The sequence below is a fragment of the Lactuca virosa genome, chromosome 8, assembly GCF_052849685.1.
Source record: "Lactuca virosa cultivar CGN04683 chromosome 8, Lactuca_virosa_CGN04683_v6, whole genome shotgun sequence".
NCBI classification, from domain to species: domain Eukaryota; kingdom Viridiplantae; phylum Streptophyta; class Magnoliopsida; order Asterales; family Asteraceae; genus Lactuca; species Lactuca virosa.
Window position 1 is genome coordinate 351,403,716 of NC_136433.1, and position 8,498 is coordinate 351,412,213.

Sequence of the window (8,498 nt, forward strand, 5' to 3'; positions counted from 1 at the left end):
TTTTTTTTGGATTGATAGTCCTTTTGAGCTACTTTGATTGTGGTTTTTGGTCCCTCGCTAAACTGAAATGACTAATATGCCCTTCTGATATTTTTTTTTATCTTTTTTCTATTTAATTTAATGTTTTATTAAATTAAAATATAAGGCCCACACTCTTTCTCTCTCTCTCTCTCTAACAAATCACCAGGTTTCTCTTTGGTTTTCATAGAAGACTTGTTGATGTTTGTAGAATCTGATTCTATTTGTAAACTAACAGAAAACCAAAAAGCAAATACCGAAAGCTCTAAGCAACTTTTGGAAGGACAACATTTGTAGAAGAACACTTCTTAGAGGTGTAATCGTATTGAAACCCTCATCCAAAATCCTAACGGATCCCAATTCCAAAAACCTTGTTATTGCTCCAATTTCCAACTAATGGAGACCTTAGAAAAAGATAAGGAACACCCCAACCTCGAATTCGAAGTCATAAATCGTACTGTCGAGCAAACCAACTCGAACATCACATATGGTCTTAATCTCCGTGGAAAGAAAGATTTTCCGCCGGATTTAGAAACAAAAGTCCAAAGATCCAAATCGATTTCCTCGATTGATAATCTGATGTTGAACAAGTTGAGAAACGATGATGTTGAACAAGTTGAGAAACGATTTGGAGAGGTTTTCCGTGGAATAGTGGGATGGAAGAGTTTGAAGATATGTATGTAGAGAACTTCACATCTGATTTTCTAAAAGGGTATGGGTGGGTTGAAGGGAGAAGAATTGGGAAGAATGCCAAAGAAGATGTTAAGGTAGTTGAGTACACCAAATGGGAAAGAAGGGTTTGGGTTTGTGAATGATATGCCTATCCCACCAACAACTGATAGCAACAACAGATCTACAAAAACCAAAATAGAAAGTGTTAGCAATGAGGAAAGAAAAGAGATAACTTGTTATAATCTTCTTTACTTAGTTGCTTTAATTAAAAAACAATGTGAATTATATACGAATCTTATGAAAAGGAAAAATGCAATCCAAAGAAATGCATCAAAAATTCGACAAACGACGTACCTGTAGATGAATCGAAGCCCCAAAACCCTTCCAAAATTCTTCAAAAATTTGAAATCCGTAGATAAACCAACATCGTATGCATTTGAGAGAGATGGTGAAATCGTTACTAACTTCGTTTCTTCCGTTCTTCACATTGTTGCAGATTTCTTTGAGAAATGAGGGAATGTATGAACAGAGAGATAATTTTTAGAGGAAATGATTTGAGAGAGAGAGAGAGAAAGAAAGAGAAAAGGTGGGTCTCTTCTGTTTTAGTTATTAAAATAAATAAATTAGTATTAGATTTAAAAAGAAATGAAAGAAAAATGGAAAATAAATACCCCAAGGGTATTACGGTCATTTCGCTATTCGGAGGGACCAAAAACACAACTAAACTAGCTCAAAAAGACCATGAAGTCAAAAAAGTCAGGGTTTAGACTAAATCTCAGAAAAATGCATACAACACAGAACATTTTTGCAATTTTGTCTTTTTTGCCCGGTCCATTCCTAGTACCAAAGTTCTATCTTTTGGACGGAACTAAAATTCTATCACTATCCATACCAAACGTTACCTTTTTGATCTCTTACTTTTTCACTTTAGACAAAATTGCAAAAATGGTCCCTGTGGTTAGCAAAATTCTGTGATTTTGTTCCAAAAAAGTTTGGTGGTGCATCAATGGTCCAATTTCGAATACTTTGTATGGTTTTTGGTCCTTATGGTTGACATTTTTGTGTGGTTTTGGTCCATACCTCACTTGAAATCACCAATATACCCTTACATATTTCTTTTTTAATTTCTTTTATTTAATTTATTATTATTTTAATTAAAAGAAAGAGAAAAATAAATTACCACTCCCACCCCCCACACCCCACCCTACTCACTTACTCTCTATCTCTTCTCTCTCTCTCTCTCTCTCTCGCAACATAACCGATCTATCCTCTACATTTCTTCTATCGGTGCTCGGAAACCACCACCTACAACACTATTGTCGCCCTTGCTTGTGCAACACCTTCCCCTAGCAATCTCTGGTGATGATGGCTTGCGACGCAGATGCAACTTCGGCGATGTGACCTACCTTCTACCGCTCTGTAACATCCGGATTTCCAGGCATGACAATCTGAATATTTCTTTTTGAGTTATGAGGAGGGACTCGACGAGTTGACGCCTAGACTCGTCGAGTAGGATCGCGATTTGCTGACTGGATTAATGAAGGGACTCGACGAGTCGATGGGTGGACTCGACGAGTCCGCGTTGTGGACAGAAACCCTAAATCTTTGGGCCTGTGCCCTATTTAAGGGTCCTTATAGCCCTCAATTGCGGCTACCAGTCCAGAGAGAGAAACCCTAGAGAGCTTGAACGAGTGGTATAAGAGAGAAAGCCTTTTTTATCCTTATTAGTGTGATTTTGCAAAGAAGAAGGTGTTTCCAGCAAGAGGAGGTCAAGGGGATTGCTATTCTGTGGGTTTCCAGCTTGGATCTGCAACTTTGAGGTATTAAATCGATCCCTTCTTCTGTTTAGTATGAGATCCTTGAATTTAGGGTTTTCTATACTCTTTTATTGGCTTGAAATGATTAGTATATTATCCCTTTGAGTGTTAGACTCTGGATATGGACCTTTAGAGGTCCAAAGAGCCTTATCCAACCTGCTTTATGTTGTTCCATGGAAGAAATGATCTTAGGTTGCCTTTTTAGAGATGATTTCACCAAAGAGAGCCCTATGTGTGTTGCATGAGTGTAAAGGTCGGACCTTTACGTGATTATTGTGAATGGGGAGGGAAGATCTATAGGTTAGAGAAGCAGATCTGACCTCAGAAGATCATTTGAGTGTTGCCATGGACGTTACTCGCCGAGTTCATAAGTGGACTCGACGAGTCGAGTCGGGGTTGCCCCGCGATTCGTGACAGGTGTAACCCGTCGAGTGAAGGGATGACTCGACGTGCCAAGTGAGGCTAGAAGGATTCTGAGGACCCGCATGGACTCGCCGAGTCGCCCATGTGCACTCGACGAGTCGGGTCAAAGTTTGACCGTTTACTTCAGTTGACCTTAGGGTTTTGGTCAAGATGATTCAGGAGAGTTCAGGGAGGGGTAGGATGGCCTTCTACCCAATCTTTAGAGATGAGGCTATGAGAGGGTATTGATCAGGAATGTTATTCGTATGATAGGAGGAGGCTAGGTCGGGACGTCAAGCACGAGATTTTATCCGACTTCGTACGAGGTGAGTCTTCTCACTATATTGTACCTAGAGTGGTACCTATGTGTGACCGGAAGGTTTTATATGCGATGAGATGTATGTGTTGTATGTTGTTATATGATATGTATGTGTTATGTATGTTATGAATCATAAGAACCGGAAGGTCATCGTGATGTGGACCGGAAGGTCATTACGAGTAGCGCCGGAAGGTCTACCAGGGTTGTGGGACGGAAGTCCTCTGAGACACAGTGATCGGAAGGTCTTATAGCCTTGAGTGGCGTATGTGCGTATGTGGTATTTTGGGGAACTCGCTAAGCATTTATGCTTACAGTTGTTGTGTTATGTGTTTCAGGTACTAGTGAGGATCGCGGGAAGGCGCCGGCATGATCCGTACACACTCATGGAGTTTATGTTTTGAGATTCTGGGATATGTTTTGTTATGATAACATTGGATACATTATGTTTTGATATTACCTTATGAATAAAAGTATGTTTTAAAAATGAAAAATTGTTTTGGAAATTTACGTTGTTACAAGTTGGTATCAGAGCCTTGGTTTGAGGGATTCGGATGCACCTTCGGGCGTATCTGTACTCAAACTGAGGATTTTAGAAAGTTTTTCATAAAAAGGAACAATTTTTCTAAAAGAGTAAAGGACTTTGAGAAAAGCAGAAAGGAGCACTGTGTACGATCAGCCGGTGCCCGAACGGTGATTTCCCAAAATACCCTTACATTATGTATTATGAGATATGATATGATATGATATGCATGCTAGAGTAGGCTAGGTATTCATATTAGGACTAGAGTGGCCTGATTTGTGATGCCTTAGCCTAGGAGATTACTGCTGCTATGTGATGCTTCGAGAGTAAGTAGGCAGCAGTGAGGAGCTTATGAGATGTCTACCGAAGGGTAGCCTATGCTTAGCGAGGTGTAGAGTACTTGTGATCTGGGATCCTAGGAGGAGGACTTGGGATGAATACTGATGCGGTGTGAAAGGTAGTATAGGGCCCGTACTACTGGAAACACCGGATCAGTGAGCAGTCCAAGTAAGAATCCTTAGGGTACCAAGGAACAAGTAGGGTTGGGTGATCGAGTGCGAGTATACTCGATCGAGTCTCTGGTATCTTTGTGTTGTGCTTCAGGGACATCATGGTTGGTACACCACACACACCGGAGAGCAGTGGTGTTAACGATGATGAGATTCACCGTATGATTCATGACGAGATGACCGCGGCGATCCGGAAGGCTAATCCGGAGGATTTTAAGTAGCGGATTGAGAAGTGATGTCATGGTTCGAGTACCATGATAAGTAGCGGATTGAGAAGTGATGTCATGGTTCGAGTACCATGATAAGTAGCGGATTTAGAAGTGATGTGATGGTTCGAGTACCATGATAAGTAGCGGATTGAGAAGTGACGTCATGGTTCGAGTACCATGAGTTGTAGCAGGTCGAGAGGTGATGTCATGGTTCGAGTGCCATGATGTGAGGTGGAATGAGAAGAGGGAACATGGTTCGAGTACCATGATTCGTAGAAGATTAAGAGGAGATAACATGGTGCAGGTACCATGATTCATAGCAGATCGAGAAGTGGCCACGTGGTTTGAGTACCATGACATGTAGCGGTTAGTATTTCTGGTTTTTACCGGTTATTCCGTGGGGATTGTCTAGACTGAGATCAGAGGTGAATGAGTATGGGACCAGAAGGCCTTGATGAACAAGTTTTAGTGGAGCGTCCCTTGAAAAGGGAAATCGAGTGAGCTTCGAGGGATTGTGGGTGATATGCCAGTTGGAGTCGCAAGACTCAGGGATGAGTAGGGATAGTGCATTATGGGAGAATACGGTCTGGGCTGGGCGACCGGCCGATAGTGGAGAGGTCACTTTCTGTGACCCGAGTGGTGCTATTTCCGTTTCCTGTGGGATACGTAAGAGGTGATGAGATTTCGGTTTTTGAGTTTGGGGGTGAGCCCTGTGGGATTGAACGGATGGTGATCTCCAACCAGAGTATATGGCAGTAGGTCTGCCGCGAGGTAAAGATATAGCTTGAACAGGTCGTCAGTGGGGACTGAGACGGTCAAGGACCAGGATTCACCCTAATTGAGTATAGTAGGGCATGTGTTAGCTGCAGCGTCGGACGATCAAGAGGAGTATATCAGGGCGGTGGCCCTTATTGTCTTTGATGGGTATTAAGAGTGGAAATATGGTTTCTGCTCTTATGATAAGTGACGTGATGGAACGTTGGTTGAGGATTCGATGACGAGAAGTACGGTAGATCATTACTTCCAGACTAAGGGTCAGGGTTAATACTGGACAGTTGGGAGGTCCGGTGATGGAATGGTGTGAGATTCTGAATGACTAGAGGCAGTCATGGTGGGAAGTTCTGAGGATTTCATCTGAGTTTCAGAGCATTTGGAGTTGCGCGATCTTTGTTTGGAGATAATCGAGCGTTGCGTAGCACCTTCCAAGAGTAGGTGCGATGATTACTGGTGGAAACAGTCGATGTGATAGATTGCTGGTGCGCCGATTGGGGATGGTTCGAACCCTAAGTGGGGGAGAACTGGGTATTTTCTTGAGGGGATCAGAGATTCGATCGAGAATGGTTAGAGATCTGGATATAGAGACCGGCGGTGCGAATTCATTGAGCCCAAGGTTGTTGGTGATTGATACGAGGTGCAGAGCGAGATAATGCATGTGTTATGTTTGAAAAGGATGAGTGCCTCTACGGCAAGTGGCCATTGATCGGAGACCTTGGGGTGAACGGAATTCTTCAAGGTCATAATGGTGAATTCGAGATGGTTGGCTCGTAGGGTGAGTTCGGCGGTTGAGAAATTCTGGTTCAATGATGGGGCTGTTATTCAGCTTGGAAAGGGCAGAAGTTGATTAGACAACCAATTTCAGGTTGTGGAACAGGAAGATCAGTGGATGAGACGAGACGTCATGAGATCCTATGAGGTGTATCGAGGTATCCGAATTTAATGCATTGGATTTCGGATAATTTTGAGTCTTGAGTGGAGACGGAAAGTGGTGGGTCAAGCATCGATGATTCTAGTGGGAGCCCTTTCGGTTAATGACAGCAAGTGAGATTGTCCAAGAATATGGATCGTAGCAGGGAAGGGTGTTTTGTTATGACGGTTGCCGCCAGATATAGTGATGCATCATTTGGGTAAGTGCATGCACCTATCTATGATTGATCCGCGGATTGTAAATCAGGCAGAGGTTGTTGTGATGTTATGGGAAGCCGTAGTACTCACTAGTCAGAGGTTGTTGTGATGCTACGGGAAGCCGTAGTACCCACTAGTCAGAGGTTGTTGTGATGCTACGGGAAGCCGTAGTACCCACTAGTCAGAGGTTGTTGTGATGCTACGGGAAGCCGTAGTACTCACCAGTCAGTGAGAGGTTGTGGTGATACCGCGGGAAGCCATAGTATTCACCAGTCAGTGAGAGGTTGATGTGATGCTACGGGAAGACGTAGTACACACTAGTCAGCGAGAAGTTGTCATGATAAGGTACTCTTTGATCAGAGCATGACGCATAAGAGTTTTAGGCATGGGGTGGCCCTAATTTATGAGTTTTTGGGAACCTGGTGGTCGGACCATGGGCGAGACCGGGGTCTCCTCAATGATAGGGAGTCATTATGTTCTGAGTAAGGTATGGTCATCGCAATCCGAAATAATGGGATAAGTAAGGTACGCATGGGTTGCGGGAAATGAGTTCTGAGTTGAGTGCTTCGTTGGGACGAGTGGTTCCAACTCTAGGTCGGACCAAACTCTCGAGTTTGAGTTTGGCTCTGGTGGTGCGTTGGATAGGCGAGATGAGATTCTGGATTCGGAGGTGAGTTCCATGTTGAGGAGTATTGTTTGTCATCTGATGTCTTAGACCTGTGTGGGTCAGTACTCGGGTACGGGAGGTACCGCAAGTTGCATGGAACGATGAGTAACAGATGACAGAGGTCGGGGTTAAGTCGATCTCCAGTTGGGAAGGTAGCATTCGCTTAGAGTTAAGCGAACTTCGTACTTGTGTGTCACATTGGGCCGATGTAGTTATAGTAAGAAGGAAACCATGGAGACGGTTGGGATAATGCAACGGATGACCCTGGGGGTTTAACTGTTGGGTCGAGATCAGACCTGGTACTCAGTGTTAAAAAGGGATACGAGGGATGCAGTTGAGGCTTATGATTTTAGATGTCTGAGGACTTCTGAGCGAGCATGATCCCCTTGTGTCAGAGAACAGGATGTTGAAAGTTTATTGTTAGGATGGATTCTGATAGTAGTTCAGTGGATGAGCCCTGGTGGGGTGTAAACCCTTTCGTTCCTTGGGGCGTGATTCGAACTGTTTTGGAACGTTGGTATGAGTGATCGGTAGCCGATTGTCGGATTTTGTCTTGTGAGAATCATAGGAGCAGTGAGTTATCAAGGTTTGATGTTCGAAGAGCGAATATCATGGTGATAGCATGAGCGGGCGGTCTGGCGGCGGGCCAGGCCACTAGAGTTTCCCGATTCTGTGAAAGTCAGAAAGGGGTATTTTAGCGACTGAGGGGCCGGTTTTGTTCCAAATTTGGAGTTCCTGGTCGGATCCATGTATTCATGCAGGAAGATATCGTTTTGGTGTGAGAACCTCTCAGTGGTGCTTTTTGAGTGTTGGTATCTATCTATGTGGTTGAGGAGCGATTTCGAGGGCGAAATCTATCTCAAGTGGGGGAGAATTGTAACATCCGGATTTCCAGGCATGACAATCTGAATATTTCTTTTTGAGTTATGAGGAGGGACTTGACGAGTTGACGCCTAGACTCGTCGAGTAGGATCGCGATTTGCTGACTGAATTAATGAAGGGACTCGACGAGTCGATGGGTGGACTCGGCGAGTCCGCGCTGTGGACAGAAACCCTAAATTTTTGGGCCTGTGCCCTATTTAAGGGTCCTTATAGCCCTCAATTGCGGCTACCAGTCCAGAGAGAGAAACCCTAGAGATCTTGAATGAGTGGTATAAGAGAGAGAACCTTTTTGATCCTTATTAGTGTGATTTTGCAAAGAAGAAGGTGTTTCCAGCAAGAGGAGGTCAAGGGGATTGCTATTCTATGGGTTTCCAGCTTGGATCTGCAACTTTGAGGTAGTAAATCAATCCCTTCTTCTGTTTAGTATGAGATCCTTGAATTTAGGGTTTTCTATACCCTTTTATTGGCTTGAAATGATGAGTATATTGCCCCTTTGAGTGTTAGACTATGGATCTGGACCTTTAGAGGTCCAAAGAGCCTTATCCAACCTGCTTTATGTTGTTCCATGGAAGAAATAATCT